Source organism: Pinus tabuliformis, chromosome 8 (genome assembly GCF_031772625.1).
Source record: "Pinus tabuliformis cultivar Carrire ecotype Pingquan chromosome 8, CPIR1, whole genome shotgun sequence".
NCBI classification, from domain to species: Eukaryota; Viridiplantae; Streptophyta; class Pinopsida; order Pinales; family Pinaceae; genus Pinus; species Pinus tabuliformis.
The window spans coordinates 696,353,762-696,372,697 of NC_142294.1; positions in this window are offsets into that span (position 1 = coordinate 696,353,762).

Consider the following 18,936-nt stretch of genomic DNA (forward strand, 5'->3'; position numbering starts at 1 on the left):
ATGCAAGGAGAAGGTAAAAAGCTGAAGCCTATTCGTTATAGTCCATTCAAAATCCTCAAGAAGGTTGGAAATAATGCTTTTCAATTAGATTTGCCTTCCTACATGCAAATGTATTCTGTTGTCAATGTGGAGAACTTACGTTTGTATGAACCTCCTTTGCTGATCATGAAAGTGTTGTTCAGCTGCCATCTATAGAAGATTTCTCGCCAGAATTCTTAGGTGAGCTGAAAGAAGATACAATCCTTGACAGAAGGACACGCACTTCAAGGAGGGGCAGTGTAGATTATGTTCGGGTTGGTTTCAAAGGCAGCAAACCGAACAAGGCAAAGTGGATGGAGGTGGACAGAGTGAGGGAGCTGTACCCTCACCTCTTTAATAGGTAGTTGAAGGCTTTTGGGGTCCAAAAGCTTCCCAATGGGGAGGCGTGATCAGGTGCTCATGTCCTAAGTGTCGTAAAATGCTCAAAATTTAAAGTGCTTAGAACTGGTTCAAAGTTGAATGACTGGAAAGTTCTCGTCTTCCCAATTCCAGCGCCACAAACGGTTCGAAAAACAGTCACCGTATGAGGAAGTTATGGCAAAAAGAAGAATTTGTCCATAACATTAGAAATTTTAATTTTTCAAAAAAAAATTAAAAAAGGAATATTCCGCCGGGCACGAAATCTGAGGCAACCACCAAACATTAAATGTAACTGCAGTTAAGTTGGCAGAATTTTGGCAAGAGCACCAAATTTGGCGGACCCGCCATAATTGGCGGAGCTATCTAGAGTTAACTAAAGTTAGCTGGAGTTTTTCTAGGGAAAAACTAGAGAAACTTTAAATGGCCATAACTTTGGCTAGGAAAGTTTGTTTTGGACGAATTTTTTTTGATTTTGGGTATTTTCGACCTTCTGAAGCCATTGGTGTAGGTCTTACAGCCATCTGAGGTCATTTGCAGAGGTTTTGGAGCCGTGAAAGTTCTAGGAGCCACTAGGGCCGAGTTTTGTGAAGACTGGATAGGGTTGCAGGTATCCATTGGAGGTGATCCAATAGTCAATCCTGAAGGATTCAAGTGTTCTAAATCCATTTTTACCATCTATTTCTCCTGTAGATGCTTCTATTCAACTGTATTTTCAATTTGACCATTTAATAAAAACAAGGACAAGCCCGGTTGGGAGCTTTGGACCCAGCAGACGTAGCCCTGGAGGGGGTGAACTGCTTTATCAACTTCTTTTGCATTTGTGGTTGATTTATTTTGTAGATCAAATTCATTTTAATTTGTTAAATAGCAAAAGGAAATAACTCTGCTATGCTTAAATTGGTCATGAATAGCTGAAAATTTCATGTGTTTTCTTTCTGCAAGACATGGAAATCTTTTAAACATGTTTAATTCTGAATTGAATACCTTACAAACAAATTTCAAGTAGTTTCAAATTCAGATCAAGTTGGTATCAGAGCTCAGGGTTTTTGTGCAAAGATCTTCTAACTGTCTTGCAAAGTATTGATGCTTACCAGGTTGAAACTTAAAAGAGGGGAAGGACAGTTGACTAGAGAACGAGAGAATCCTCAGTCAAGGAAGGCCAGAGAGCCATCACCTCCACCTTCAATTTCACCCTCAAGAGTCTCAATAGAAGCTTCAAGGATGTCTGAACATGAAGGAGAAATTCCTATAGAGACAGATCCAAGAGAAGAAGAAAGAGTCTTCAGAAAGGCTTTCTTGGACCTCACTGAAATGGTGAGGATATTGTACCAAGAAAGAAATGAGAAATTGGCTAGAGAAGGGTCCAAACATCCACATGAAGGAGAGGGCTCTTCAAGAGGTAAGAAGGATGATGATCATTCCAAGAAAGGACATGGAGGAAATGGACTATTTCGCTGGATGGTGTACATGTTTTCCCTTGATATTTTTTTTTCACGACTGTTGCATCCGCTGTGGACTATTCCACTAGAAGCTGAACATACCCTTCCTGTTTTTCATGTGTGTTTCTTCCTGGGTTGGGACTATTCCCTCTCATCAAGAGGCTGACTTTACCTCCTGCTTTTGACTGTAAGAGAACCTAGACACAGAGCTACATTATTCACTCACTAAGCACACTCACCTTGCTTTCTTGAAGTTACAAGCATAACACTTTCATGTGCTGAACAACAAGAGCTAAGGAAAATATCTAATATGATGGAAATCTGGCCATCGTTCCAGATGGGACTCCTACATCAAATGGGGTGAGGTCTAGTTGGGACTTCATACTGGGGGGATCCCCTAAATGTTGGTGGGTCCAACACCGTTAACATTTCTAGCACTAGAAGGAGGGCCGCTAGTTTTTTATGGTCGAATGTCCTCTCAACCCCACACATATATCATCTGGTCAAGCTAGTAACATGAACTCCCTCTCTCCCACGTGAAACTCTAAAGTTGGTTACTCCTCCCCTCCCAGACCCGAACAAGAAATCTCACATCATCACCTTCATTTAGTCCATATCACCACCTCTTAATTTTCCAAAGCTTTTGGATTGATCCCAGGAGTACATAACCTTCCCTCTTCGGAGAGGAAGCAAAATAATATACCCACTGGAGTGTTTGTCTCATTTGTTGAAGAAGTAATCCTCATCACTCTTGAAGAGATGAATGAATATATTGAGAACAAAGAGGAACCTCATGTTTTCTTAGAAGGAGAAGAAGCTAACAACACACTCTTGGGCTCAGGTCTTAGCGGAGGTAGCAGAGGGGAAGGCAACAGAGGAGGCAGACGTGGAGACGAATCAATAGATTCATAGGTTTAACCGTCTGATTTAGAAGAAGAGGAGGAGTACGAAGAAGAAGAAGACATGGTTGATCAAAATTTGGAATGGATAACCTAGGGCCCATTGGCACTCCACGATGCTTTGAACAAGATGCCAAGGCATGTAGAGAAGTTGTTAACAAAATATGACCCTGACAAAGCAGTGAAGGAAGAAGACCATCTAGACACATTCTACCTACATATGTAGACACTTGAGGTACGTTATGATGATGTTTCATGTATATTGTTTCCATGTACCTTGGATGTCAAAGCAGTTGTATGGTACCATAGCCTTCCTATCAACTCCATTCAGAACTAGGGGATGTTCAAAAGATTTTTATTTGAATAATTTGTTGATGTCAAAATCTCCGCCATCTTGTTGAAAGAGTTGGGTAGTCTTAAGATGGAGCCTAAAGAGAAAGTGAAAGATTTCAACCAAAGGTTTAAACACATCCTGAACAAGTTCACTACAGATAATAAACCTCATGACTCCATCACAGTTGACTACTACACATCTACACTATCGACCAACATTGTACATTTCGTCAAGCGAGCTACAAAACCAACACTATTCAAAAATTTCCAAGAGGCAGTTGATGTGGAGAAGGACCTGCGGACGATTGGACTCATTATGGATGATGAATCAATGAAGGATTCCAAAGACGTGGGCAAGAATTCCTAGGCTGCCGTGAGTAACGTGAAGGAAAAAGGAACAAGTGGAATTGAGACCCTTACTCATCTCCTTAAGCCCTTGACAACTAAAGTAGCAGAACTTAAGAAATAGATAAATGAGACAACAGTGAGCAGCAAACCTTTTGGTTTTATGCATAGAAAGAGTGGGACATTAGGTAGCAGCAATAGTCACCTGGCTAAATCTGTATAGAGTTCAAATGTTATGTTCCATGAAAAACAACTTGGTAAGGATAACTTCTATGATTTCCGCCAAGTGTGGCACTCAGAGAAGACCTGTACATATTGGAACTAAGTTGTGGGCTCCATGACGTCAATAATGAATGATCATCTTAATGCTAGTGAGAAGGTTCATCAGAAAGATGAATATGATGAAGAGGATGCTACATCTGATGAAGCTCCCAGTTCTAGGCATGTGGTCAACATGTATCAATGTCTAAATGTTGCCTAGAAGAAGACAACATTGAGAAGGAGGCCTTAAAACAGAATGGTCAATATAACTTAAGAACCCTTGGGGTGCCTACTGTGATTGATGTAACGAAAGAGAAATTCAAGAAAATGTTAAGAAAAGTTAACCCACAGGTACCCTCAACACAGAAAACACAAAACAAGTCCAAGAAGACAGCTCCAACAAAAGATATGTCCATGAGCATCTCACTTCAGAACACTCCACCAGACAACACAAACACAAGCCTTCCCCCAAATAGTTTGGTGAGCCTTCTCGCTTTGGACTACAATATTGTCGAAAACATGAAGAAGACCCATGCGAACATCTCTTTATACAAACTCACCAAACTCATAGGTCAGTGGGATATTTTGTTTCGCGCAATGGGAAAACCTCCACACACAATGTTTCCTCTTCCAGCAAGGGATCAAGTAAGTCTCCTGGATCACCCACATTTATACTCAACGCGCTTCGCAGAGAAGCAAACTTGCTCTGCCCACCATTTTTGTTATATTTCAAAAAATTCAACTTCAATGTCCACAACTATTTGGTTAGCTCTGGCACATCAGCGAATGTCATGCCACTCTACATTGATAAAAGGATCAATGCACATTAGAGCAACACAGTCACAAAGATCATCAAACTTGTTCAAACATGTGTATTATCCATTGGTGAACTACGAGATGTTATCCTCCAGTTATCTTTGGACGAATGGGTTCACCAGTGCATCATGTTGGAATAATGTAGAAATGATATGTAGAGATAGAGTTGATGAGTTGTATTCTAGTAGTTAGTGTTTGAGTCTATTTGTCATGATTTGTGTCTTTGTAGTTTGTGTTGCGAGTTGGTGATTCAAACTATTTTTCTCTAGATTTTCCTAGAAGCTATCTATGTGTGCTTATATAACGTATTGGTTGTCCAAATAGTTTGATCAATAAGATTTGGTTTTATTCTTGTGCATCTCTCTGTTTTTATAATTTGGTATCAGAGCTTATGGTGTGGAGTTGAGAACCATTTTAGGGAGTCTCTTGCTACAATGTAAAGCTTGTCCCTATTCTCATGAGGAAGTTCAAGGCATTATTACGCGTGGCTGGTGAGAATTATTATGATTTGAATTCATTGAAGAAATTGGATGGGTTTCAAATCTCAATGTTTCAAGGAACTGATCTGATACATGAGGAGTTTGAAAGGTTGACACAATATTATTACAAGAAGGCCATTGATTGTGATCAGTGAGGATTTTGACTACCATTTATATTTGTGTTTTGATTTCACCTGGTGTTATTTATTTGATTGGTGTGGCTCGAAGGCGTGCCTAATGTTCAGATTTGTTTACCGAGGAATGAGATCTATGAGTACAAAGATCTAATTTTTTTTTTGAATCCACAAAAGAGTTAAATTGATGTATGTACATGGGATTTAGTATTTTTAGGATTTAGAGGGTAAACAACAAGCCATTATCCCACGAAATTCTCTGGTATGACCGGATCTGATGTGATCCGATCTAGATGATATCTGTTGTGAAGCTGCTTGTTGTGTTGAGGTTGATAATGATCAGGTTGTGGGTGATTGTCTGTCCTTTGAAGCTGTGTTGTACCGCCTCTACTGTAGACCTACAGACTAAAAAAGAGAGAGTAAAAATGTTGTTGAGTTGTCCAAATTTTTGTGAGATCTAACTTGACCTAATTGTTGTGCCGTTGTGTTCAATGTGTTGAATTTGTTGAACGTGATAATAAAATGATTGATTTTCTGAAGGAGAGGAGTTAGATCATTTTCTGGAGGTGGAGCTTGTTGGGTGTGTTAGAAAAATATATATTACAGAGCAATGGAACACATAAAATATTTCAGAAATATGAACAAAGAAAACGCATAAAACAAGAGAGACACAGATATATGTGGTTCACCTAGTTTGGGCTATGTCCACGGAGAAACAACCAGTCCTTCCTTTTCTATTATCCAACAAATTCAAGAGATACAACCTACATCAGATCCACTGTAATTCCCTCTTCACTCTCAATCTCCTCTCTCTTCCTCACTCAGAATACAGATCCACATAGACGCAATACAATTCCCTCATATATGGTGAGGGGGTGCCCTCTAGGGAAAAATCCCTAAATTAAACATAACATCTACTGTGAGATCTCCACCTAATGAATGGCCCAGATTGACTACGAAATTACAACAATTTACAAGGCAGTTTTACATCTATTTTTAGCTCCCCCCTGGACCCCCCCCCCCCCCCTGTAGCGTATATTCTACGGGTGGCATCATTATGAACTGGGGTCCAATGCGACGATACCTTTGAATACAGAAGATAATCAGGCTCCACACCCAACAGGGTGCAAGAATTGCATTTAAAGAAACTCCTCAACACTTAATTGTCAACCCAGGGGTTTCATAAACTTAGAGACCAAGCATAGGCAATGCCAGAAGTGGTGTTGGACATGCGATCCCCCAAGGTTAGTTTTGGGGCTTAAAGCCCATATTTTGGTCAAATTTTGTAAATCCAAGTGTAAAGACTCCGCATTTTGTGGTCGCGGAGCGTGTAGATGTTAAATAGTCATAGGGTTGTCCGCCCTTATTTTGGAAATGTAATGTCGACTATAAAAGATCTACCCTTGGTCCACAGACCATGGGATTGTATAAATAGAGCTAATCTCTAAGTAGTTAAGGGAATGAGGAGGGCATCGACATGTATGAGAGATAGCTCAAAAATAGAAGTATAAGCTTGGGTTGTAGCATAGGTAGAGGTTGTGCAACTGAGTGTGCAGAGGCCTAGAAGTCTGTAGCTGAGTGTGTGGACCCTTGTATCTAAGTGTGCAGGGCGAATCGAGTCTATAATTGTCTGGAATTTTCAATAAAGAGAAGGATTCTATAATTTCCACATCTTTATTTCCTGTTTATGCATCCATTATATTGGGTATGAATTTCACTTATAATGATTATATGATGCGTGAATGTATGTAAATGTGTTGGTTAAGAAAATTCAATTAAGAACATCTGTTTACGCAAAGCTAACTAAGATCGGTTAATAAGATAAGTAAGATACTTAGCGTAGTTTGGGAGATATCACAGCTCACTGCCCTAGCAGTGTGAAAGTATATCAGCCCCAGGTTAGGGCTGCACAAAAGCCAATTGTATCCTTTCATGAAGGTACTAAAGGGTGGAACAGAGGGCTAAGCAACCTATGCGTAGGCAAGTATAGCCAGGATAACTCGACATCACAACCATCTCAAGGGTGTGGAAACTTAGTTCCAGCATCCCCCCATACTTCTTTGGGTGAGACTTCAGTCCGCGCCCTGCGGGCTGATGTCGAAAGGGCTAGTAGTGTAGGGATTTGTTTGGCTAACTAACGCTGAACCTGGGTTAGGCCCCCTCAAGCCAACAAATGGTTCTGTTTCTTGGACTAGAATCTGCATAAGAGATGTGTGATGTCGTATCACTAGAATCCAACTAAGAAATATTTCGAAGGCTGGTTGGACAAAAGGATTCACGAGTTCGTGGCATAAGAAAACAGAAACCAACGACTGTCAAAAGAATAGTGATTGGACTGATTCCTGCATACGGAGATCCCCAGAATCTTTTTCACCTCCTTTCCTGCTGAACTATACGAGTGGATTGTGAAGCTAGCAGATAGACAAGGAAGGTGGAAACTTGACGATCCTATTGTGTGGACCCTAGAGCTAGTGCGAAGGTTGGAAGCATCAAGGGATAAGGTAAGTAATGACACGGTACTGGATATTGTCACTAGAGAGAGAATAAAGACCCTTATGCACTCACTTATCTCATTCTATAGCATTGTCGATCATTGACTCAATCACATCATAGGAAGATTTGTGATTGAATGGGGAGACCTACACTGTAATGGTCTCAGATTCAACTAAGGATGGCAAATCAGTAGAAAATCATACCCATGGGGCAGCTGCAAGGAGTGACCATGGATATTGAGGGAGTGAGCACGCTGGCATATTTTGAAGTAATAGAGATTGTTGATGAAAAAAATCCCTACCCTACACTCCTGGGAATTGAATGGGCTACTGATATGAATGGGATAATTAATTTGAAGAAGCGAAAGAGGATCTTTGAGAAGAAATCATTGCGTGTAATAATACCCCTGGATCCTATTGAAGGATTGCACTATACGGAACTAGTCCACGACTATGAAAGTGATGATGATCTGGACTGCATCTATAAGATAATAGCGCGAGACCAAGACTGGGTGAATCCCACCACAGATGGACGGATTACGTGGGATTGCGAGAGTTCTTGCACTTCGGATTTTGACAAAGAAATAGAACGCTTGCAGAATCGGTTACATGAAGTAACTACACTGAATTGCAACATGATGACCCAGTCACTATGTTGTGTGTCATCAGAGATAAGAAATATGCCTACTTATGATGGTCTAAATGAGGTAGATACCTTTTTGGATGCATTTGAAAGGTAGGTACCAGAAAAGCAACGCTTCCAGGCCTTGGACTGGGTACTGTGCACTATAGCCATAAGATGGTGGGGTACGCACAAATGAAGCTTTACTAATTGGCGCAAATGTAAGAGGATGATGAGAGAACTATTTGGGAAACCTAAGATGTGACTGACAGACAAGTATGATGGACAAGATGATCCACGCGCGCATCTGGCCAAATGGACGTAGGCCTATGGAGAAAATCCATAACCTGAGTGGGTGCACCTGTTCTATCATACCCTGGATGTTATCCCAATGATTTGGTATATAGAAACAGAGCTTCACCATGGTACAGGTGAATGGGATATCCTCCATGAAGGATTCATGATGAAATTAAGTTTTGAGGGTGGATTTGATAGTATTGATGAAGTGCTACAAGAGGTGAAAATAACCATCTTTAGGATACCCCAGGATCCTTTAGACCTGATTTAGCCTAAATGGGCCACTCGGTTGAGCCGCACGCTAGACTGTTATAATGTAACTATTGAAGAGGAGGATGAAGACCCGTAGAAGATTAAGATTCCAGAAATAGAAGGCCACCGCGAGGTTCAAGGACTACAGATTGAAAACCTTGGTATAACTGCGCTGGTGAGAACTAAACAGGTGAACATTGGTACAGAGGTAGCACCCAAATTCGCAAAAATTGGAGACTACTGGGACGATGCAACGATGGATAAGGTCATTGAATTACTTCACGAATATTAGGACTTATTCCCTACCAAGTTTACAAATTTGAAAGGAATAATTGGAGATCTAGGAGTGATGAAGATCATGCTAAAGCCCGACGTGAAGCCAGTTAAGCAGAATCCTTACCATCTAAACCTGAAATATAAGGAGAAGGTCCACTTAGAGCTAGACAAAATTCTAGCAGCAGGCATCATTGAGTCTATGGAAGAGTCTGATTGGGTAAGCCCAATGGTGGTGCAAGAGAAGAAGTAGAAGGATGAAATAAGGATTTGCGTGGATCTCAAAAAACTGAATGACGCTTGTGTGCATGATCCTTTGCCAATTCCATTCACAATGAAGTGTTGGACAATGTAGGTGGCCAGGAAGCATACTCCTTCCTTGATGGGTTCTCTGGGTACCACCAAATCAAAATCGCGATGGAGGACAAGAGCAAGATGACCTCCGCGACTGAGTGGGGTTTCTTTCAATATACTGTAATGATGTTTGGATTGAAGAATGTGCCTGCTATATTTTTGCACGTAGTTGTTGCAGCAATCAAGGAATTTATTCATAAGTTCCTAGAGGTCTATCTTGATGATTGGATTGTATTTGGGTTGGTTAAGCTCCATGTAGCGAGCTTGCGCTTGATGCTAGATACCTATTGAAGATACCAGATCGCACTCAACCTCAAGAAGTGTCTTTTTTACATTCCTTTTGGGAACCTATTGGGGCATGTGGTTTGTAGGAAAGGGCTGATGGTAGACCCCATGAAGATCGCGATGATTCTGAACTTGGAAGCAGCGAGGAGTGTGAAACAGTTGTATGCCACTTTGGGACATACGAGATATTACAGAAAGTTTATCAAAGGTTGTGCCCTGATCACCGCGCCGATGAGAAAATTATCGAAGAAGGATGTCACGTTCTGCTGGAACAATGACTATAAGAAAAGCTTGGATATATTGAAATAAAAGATGGTTACCGCACTGATTCTAGTCTTCCCAAACTGGAAGAAAGAGTTTCATGTACATGTTGACACGTCGGGTATAGCACTAGGGGTAGTACTAACATAGGATGGTGGAGAAGGCTTGGACCACCCTATCATGTTCACAAGTCATAGATTATCCAAAGCAGAGAAGAACTATTCCACCATTGAGCGTGTTGGTATCAAATTATGACTGTCCATTCCATTTAAAATCCTCTTTTGATTATCATTTTTTACCAATTAACCTTCATATTCCAGCTATAATCCTTAGAAACTAAATGATATGATGTCATCATCATTATTTTTAGCTTGAAATTAATTTTTTAAATTATTATGTTAAAAATGACATTTTTCAGAAAATTACAGGAAGTTGTGACTTCCTGTAAATGCTCCATTGTTTGACATGTTGCACAGCAGGTGAGCGAATTTGAAGATTGTGGGCATGAAGTAAAATGTACATGGATGGTGGATCACCTATCCACTTTCGGTTTTGAAGGAAACAAGTGTCTAGTCAATGTTGGTCAAACCCAGCCACTTCAACAAGATTTCCAAATTTTGTGAAGAGAATAATTTCTATTTTGAGAATTTTTGCATAAATGAAGGAATTGATTCAATTTCAACCTTCTTGGATGTAATTAATAGAATTCTGTTAGGATAATATGGAGGAGGAATAGCTTCTTTTGTTATAGGATTCATGATAAATAACCTATGGAAGAAGACTATGTTTTAGAGCTAGATTGTGAACATATGAAAGTACAGTTTGTCAATTTTTTATTCTAGACTTAATACAAACTTCATCATCAGGTTTATGTCTCAAGATCCAGTAGTTACACTCTTCTGAATCATTTTATAGTGTGCTTGTGAAGTGTTGAAGGACCCTCATCACTACGCTGGTACACTTTGTTTTCAAGTTTCCTTACTAGTTGTATATTCGAATTCAAAAGTTAGAAGTTATTTTATGTACAGAAGTAAAGGTTATGTTATTAAAGTTATCAATTGAAAAGGGCTTGCATTCGTTGTGAAAACAACCTTGTAAAAGGATTCAACCAATTCTGATATTGAAATTGATATATATGCTTGTTGTCATACAATTTCCATATTTTCTTATTGGATTTGACTTTGAAGATAGTTCTGGTTTTATTTCCAAGTGATTCATATTGTAGTTGTTAAATTCAATTTTCAGTTTGATAGGTGATTCTTGTAAAAATATTCAACTGTTATTGGTTTGCAACATTACTCATCTTATTCACTGTTTGATTTAATTTTTTATTGAAATTACTTTGGATTGTTATGATTGGGAAAGTTTTATCGAGCAATATTCTTGTAAGGGAATGTTAGGATTTTAACCAATCATTAATACTCTGTTTTTGTTACTTAGGAAATCAGAATTTCATAAGATTTGTGTTATCTAGATTGATGCTTGAGTGATTGAAAAGACAATGAATGATCTCTTATAAGAGAGCACTATTAATTTCATTCACTAGGTTGTCATCAGAACCTTAGATATTTCTAGATCTATATACTTTAGGTGAGCACCTCTAAGTGTACTTTCCCGGGTTGATAAAGGAATTAAGAGCTTAACTTACCTTAGCAAGTAAATACCAAACATTTTGGCACCATTTCCAGGGAGGTGCAACTAGAAAGATTAAGGAAAAAACTTAAAACCAACAAAACAACGAAAACATAGAGTTAAATTTAAATTTCAGTCATGTTTATTTATGTCTAGGTTTAGGGATGAGAAATGAAGATTCACAAATACCCCCCTACCAACAACTAATCCACCATTAGGAGCAAAAACATTAGAAAATATTGAGTACACAACACCAACAGGAAAAGTTACTATGGAAAAACTTGAGGAAAAACAAAAATCAGGTCAAAGACTCACTCTCATTGAAAGGAAAATCCTACTAGCTCATGAAGCAAAGAAAAGATATATACCTGAGACTTCTACAGTAGAGAAATTAAAAGAGAGTAGTACAAAAATCCAATAGCCTATCTATGAACAAATTTTCCCTCAAGAACTAAAACAAGAAGAAGAGATAAAAACCTTAGACAAATCACGAATTACAATGGTTGAAGACGGAGGATCCAAAGGACCTACATCTGAACAACTAAGAGAGTATGAGAGACAAATGGAAGGAAGGAGTAGAAGAAGGGAGAATGAAGAAAAACAAGGAAATGATGCTCTGTTTGGAGGAAATCTAAATCCACCAGAAACAAAGGAATCCACATTTAAATTTCCAATTCGAGATAGAGGAGAGCAAATGGATGAGGAAATTAAGATGATAAATATACTACCATCTGTATTACCAAAATTTTATGGTATGGCATCCGAAGACCCGGACTCATTTTTATTCGAATTTGACATAGTATGCCGAACCTATGGATATACCGATGATGCACATAGACTTCAACTTTTTTCTACTACCTTAAAAGTAGCAACACTTAGGTGATTCATGGGATTAGGTGAACATTCAGTCACTAATTGGGATGACATGAGAAAGATCTTTTTGAAAAAGTATCAACCTTACTGTTGATCAAAAGATTCTAAAGATGACATCTTTAGAATGAATCAACAAGAAGATGAGACCTTAGAGGAATACTTGGAAATATTCTCATATAATCTACAAAAATCAAAACATACAACTATGTCTGTTGATCTTATTCGAACAATCTTTCTTAAAGGCATCTGGGATGAGTATCTAGATGACCTCAATCTCATGGGTAAAGGGGACATTTCTAATTTACCTTTTGAGGAGATTTCTAACTTGTGTCAAAAGTACTCTAGGAGTAGGGCAAGAAATGGGAAAAGAGCCATGGCATCAAAGATCACAAAATTTGCTACAAGAAATATTACTAGAGCTGAACTAGGCTATCTATTTGAAGATTTCAAAACAAACCTTCTAAGTACTTTGAGGAACCAAATAGACACTTTGAAAACAAATAAAAGACAAGATGAACAAGAGCAAGAATTATCAATATACTGTCCCAAATGAAGATGGAAACATCCTTTGAAAGAATGTCCTTTAGATAATGTGCAGATTTGTGGGTTTTGTAAAGAAAATCATGACACTAAGGATTGCACAAAGATGAAAATTTTGCAGAATTACAATTTGGAAGCCAATGCAGAAATGGATAACATGTATTTCATCAGATCTAGAAGGCCATGGCAACCAAGAACTCCAGGTATGTCACAAAATCCAAATTTAGAAAATTATAACATGCCTGTTCAAAATTCATGGAATGTTCCTATGCCTTGGAAAAATTGGTTTAATCAACAGCAGCAAACATACCCACAACAAGGATGGAAATGATATTATTTTCCTCGGCAGTTTACTCAACAACAACCTCAACAATATCAGCAACCATTTTCTCAACCATATCCCCAACACTATTAGTCACAATATTCTCAACCATATCCACAACATTACCCTCAGAAACCAGTAGCTTATCAACAGCAGAATCTTCAACAAAATTTACCTACTCCTCCACAAATAAATGCACCTCAGCTACAACTACCATCCAACCAACCTCCTAGACCCACACAGCTACCAGCTCAACCCATAGCTAACCCAAACAACCGAATAGATAGACCAACTTACAGCATATATGAGGGACCATTGTACCCAACTCTGCCACTGTAAAACATTGAACTAAGGTCAGGTCAAACTCTGCATAAAGAACCTCCACCTGTTCAAACACAGTCACAAAAAGAGAATCAAAATGATGAACAAGAAAACCAACCACGTAAAAAACAAAGTGACTTAACACAAAACAATCTAGAACAGGATCAACAAATCAAAACACTACAATCACCTCCATTTTCGGAACAATTACTTCAACCAAAATTACCCACACCATTTCCACAATTTGATGTTTTTGATGAATTGAGAAATGTGTATGTCAAAATTCCATTACTTCAGGCAATCAAGGATATTCCAATTTATACCAAAGCTATTAAAGAGCTCTCTCTCAAAAAGCCCGCAAAGAAAAGATTTGATCCACAAACAATACATGTCATTGGCAATTTAGTTGGCTTGATGTCAAATGTCATTTCCATGGAAAAATATGTTGACCCAGGCATACCTAGAGTCACAACAATTATCAAGAAAATTTCAATTCCAAACACTCTGATTGATTTAGGAGTTGCAATAAATGTCACGACATTGGACATAATGAAAACTTTGCAGTTGACAAATTTATAGTCAACCCCAATTGTTTTGGAATTAGCAGATCCCTATAAAGTCATTCCTGAGGGGGTAATGGAAGATATAATTGTTTCACTGGACTCTTGGGAGTATCTAGTTGATTTCTTAGTACTCCAGCCAAAATCAAACTTAGGAGGACATCCAATCATACTTGGTAGACCATGGTTGGCAATTATTGATGCATTCATTGGATGTAGATCTGGTAACATGATAATTTCTAGAGGAATGGAGAGAAAACAACTTACCTTGCACCCATAAGCACAAGCCCCAACAGTAACACAAAAATTATGGCTTGATGACAAGTACAATGATCAGGAAGAAATATACTTTGCTTTAAGCATCAATCAAATGTATGATATTGAGGAGAACAACAGTGCAGATTTAGTGGAAATGTTTATCTCCCAACCTGATGTTTCAAAAGAATTGAGAAATGAACAATACACTACTGCATATTACATGTTGGCACAAAGCTTTCAGGAAACTTGTACTATGTACTCTCTGAAAGCAATATTTGATGAAATCTTTCCAATCGACTGCATTACAAACACACAAAGCAAGATAATAGAAATCAGCCCAAGAAAAACATTGAACATTGGGGCCTTTCTAGAAGCATCTCAGGAGAAGAAATTGCTTGAATTTCTCACCAAATACCAAAAGGCATTCGCTTGGGACTACATTGACATTTAGGGAATTCACCTAGAAACTTGCACTCACCATATCTATACAGACACTAGTATTCAAATAGTGAGGCAGCGATAGAGATGGATGAACCCCATGCTCAAAGAGGTTGTAAGAGATGTATAATAGAAGTTACTAAAAGTAAAGTTCATTTACCCCATTTCTGACAGCCAATGGGTATCTCCATTAGTAATAGTTCCCAAGAAAAACAGTAAATGGCGAGTTTGTGTTGACTATCGAGAACTAAATAAGGCCACCCTTAAAGACTACTTTCCAATGCCATTTATTGACCAAGTTTTGGATACATTAGCTGGAAAAATGTCATTTTCCTTTCTTGATGGTTTTAGTGGCTACAATCAAATCAGCATAGCCTCAGGACACCAAGATAAAACAACATTCACCCATCCCTGGGGCACTTATGCTTACAACGTACTACCATTTGGCTTATGCAATGCTCCAACGACATTTCAAAGAGAAGTATTAGCAATTTTTGCTGATCTGATCCATGAATATGTTGAGATATATATGGATGATTTTTCAGTATATGGTGATTCCTTTGACAATTCTTTGCAAAATCTTGAGAAATTTTTAAAACGATGTATAGAAACCAATTTGTCTTTAAGCAATGAAAAATGTTATATGATGATGAATGAGGTAATAGTCTTAGGACATCATATTTCTCCTGAGGGAATCAAGATAGACCAAAACAAAATACAAATATTGTCGAATTGCCAAATCCAACAAATCAAAAAGATGTAAGAAGCTTTCTTAGTTATGCAAGTTATTATAGGAGATTTATTGAAAAATTTAGCAGGATAGCATTGCCTTTGTTTAAACTTCCTGTAAAAGATGTAACATTCAATTGGAATGAAGCTTGTCAAAAAGCTTTCGAGAAACTCAAAGAGAAATTAAGTATTGCTCCAGTTTTAAGGGGACCCAATTGGACTTTACCTTTTCACATTTCAACTGATGTATCTGACACTGCAGTAGGGGCTTCATAGGGAAAAAAGAATATGCTTTAAGTTACACCATCTACTTTATCAGTAAAAATTTGACTCTTGTTGAAATCAACTGTATAGTAATGGAAAAGGAAATGCTTGCAATTATACATGCAGTGAACAAATTTCATCATTATATAATTGGATATGAAGTCCTCGTTCACACGGACCACTCCGCCATTAGATACTTAATTAACAAACCTATTACTAATGGCAGGATCACAAGATTGTTATTATTACTGCGCAAATATAATCTCACCATACTAGATAGACCAGGGAAAGAGAACCAGGTAGGAGATTACTTTTCTATACTACAAAATTCAAGAAAGGTACCACCATCTTTCAGTTCAAAGGAGAAGAAAGGGCTGATCAAACAAAGCGCAAGATATTCATGGGTTAATGGCAATTTGTTTTACATTGGTTATGATATGATGATTAGAAGATGCATTAGAGAGGATGAAATAATTGATATACTAACCTCATGCCATGTTCAACCTTGTGGTGGCCATTTTCTAGCAAAGAGGACAACACACAAAATTCTTAGCCTTGGCTACTATTGGCCATCAATTTTCAAAGATTCAAAGAAGTATGTAAGAAGTTTTGATAGCTACCAACGCATGGGCAGACCAACCACTTCCAATGAGATGCTACTACAGCCACAAGTGCATCTAGAGCCATTTGAAAAATGGGCTCTCGACTTTGTTGGACCCATCAATCCACCATCCAAAGGTAAGAAGTACATTCTTGTATGTATCAATTATGTGACTAAATGGGCTGAAGCAAAGGCACTTGCAAGGGAAACTAAACAAATAGTATTCAATTTCCTTTTTGAAGAAATCTTTGTTAGATATGGAGTACCCAGAGAAATAGTAATTGACCAAGAAACTCAATTCACATCAAGGCTAGTTCAAGAAATTACAGAGAAGTAAAAAATCAAGCATAGATGGAGCACACCCTACCATCCGTAGGCCAATGGCCAAGTGGAATCTACAAACAAAACACTAGAAGGGATCATGACAAAAACAATGGCAGAAAACAGAAAGGATTCGACAGACAAGCTCAATGAAGCACTCTGGGCATATAGAATTACTTGGAAAAACACAACAGGGTTTACACCCTATTAGCTAGTGTATGGCAAAGAGGTCATGCTGCAACTAGAATTTCGATACATACATATAAATTGGTTGTAGACTTAGGAATAGGCCTCTCTGAAGCCCAGCAAGAAAGAATCATGCAATTGAACCAGCAAGATGAGATGAGACAAGAAGCAGTGCAAAGGACAAAAATGATACAAAGGAAAAGGAGACATTGGCATGACAAGTTAATTAAGAAGATGGAATTTCAAGTTGGTGACTGGGCATTACTCTTCGACTCAAAATTCAAGGATTATAAAGCTAAATTTACAACACACTAGATGGGCCCTTATGAAATCATTGAAGTCTTTGAGAATGGATCAGTCAAATTAACTTCAATTGACCAAGAAGGACAGACATATCTAGTCAATGGACACAGGCTAAAAATATATCATAAGCCTATCAGCAAAGAATACTTCATGAGGATAGAATCACAGCAAAAGGAGGTACAGATATTACAACATTCAGCTGTAATATCCAAGCCTTAAATAGTTTCTATTTTCTAAAAAAATAAATATGTTTAGATATGAAAACTAGAGATGACATAATCTAAACACAAATTCTTATGAGAAAACCAAGAAATTGGCTTGTAAGCATTCCTTTTTAGCTTAGTGTAAATAACAAAATAAAAGGATTCTGAAAGAAATATGACTTGAGGACAAGTCAAATCATCAATTGGGGAGAAGAAAGTTTGAACTTGTTCATGCTTTTCTGTCTCCCTAAGTTCATCTCCAGCAGAGGAAGAGATTTGTATTTACATTTTCTAATAGATTCTTGAAAAAATGATTGTTTTTCAGTATTTTCCAAAAGGATTTGATTGTAAACTCAGAACATATCTCAGAAAGGGACTTGTTATATAGACTTTCTCAGAAAGGGACCTATTATATACAAATTCTCATTCTTAGAAAGGGACCTATTAAATATAATTTCTCAGAAAGGGACCTATTATCATTCTCAGGCAAGGGACTTGTTCTATGCACATTATCAGAATGGGATCTGTTCAGAGGAAGATTGCATCAACAAAGAAGAAGACCGCACCCAAGAAGAAAAAGATTGCAAAGAAGAAGACTGGACTGCACCTAAGAAGAAAGAGACTACATTTAAAACAGAAATGGACACCATCACATATACCTGAACATATCAAGCAACAAAATCCATCTCCCAAAAAAAGAGATATCAGAGGGCTGTAAGAATTGTCATTTTAATATTTCTAATTTCCTTTTATTAATTTCAATTTTTAGATGGTGGTTTATGATATTTATTGATTTTAGTTTCTAAATACCCAGTTTATCCTATATCATTCATTCTTATATCCTGTAGGAGTTAGTCCTACTCTTTTACCTATATCCTATAACTATAACCTATTTCCTATTTCTGAACATTAGTCCTATCTTCTACCTTGTATATATTACTAAAGGTCTAATCCTTAAAGCCTACCTTTGATCTTGTACTTACATTTCTAATCAAGCTATAGTCATAAGTACCAACAGACCTACCAAAACTAAGCATGCATACTTAAGAGCTGAATTTTGAAGAAAGGTATTAGGTCACAAATACAAAGGTTTTATCAATTTGTAAGCCATAGAACATGTCACGAATATGAAGGATTTATAAATTTGTATGGTTTTCAACCTACAATTTTTTTTAAATCTAGAAAATAAAACATAATTGATAGATAAAGGGTATGTGATCATAAGTAAGGATTAATTGCTAGTTCAGCAAAATCATCATGACTCAATGCTCTTATGAATTGAAGGCATCATAATGGTCTGTATACCCAATTTTATCATTCAAGGACCGCTGCTAGGACTCCAAAGGCCATCATTAAAAAAAATCCTTGTGTAAGGCATTGAATGGATTCTCAGTGAAGTGTATGTTGCGTGAAGAGATTGAGGGTTCATTGCATAAACGAGTAA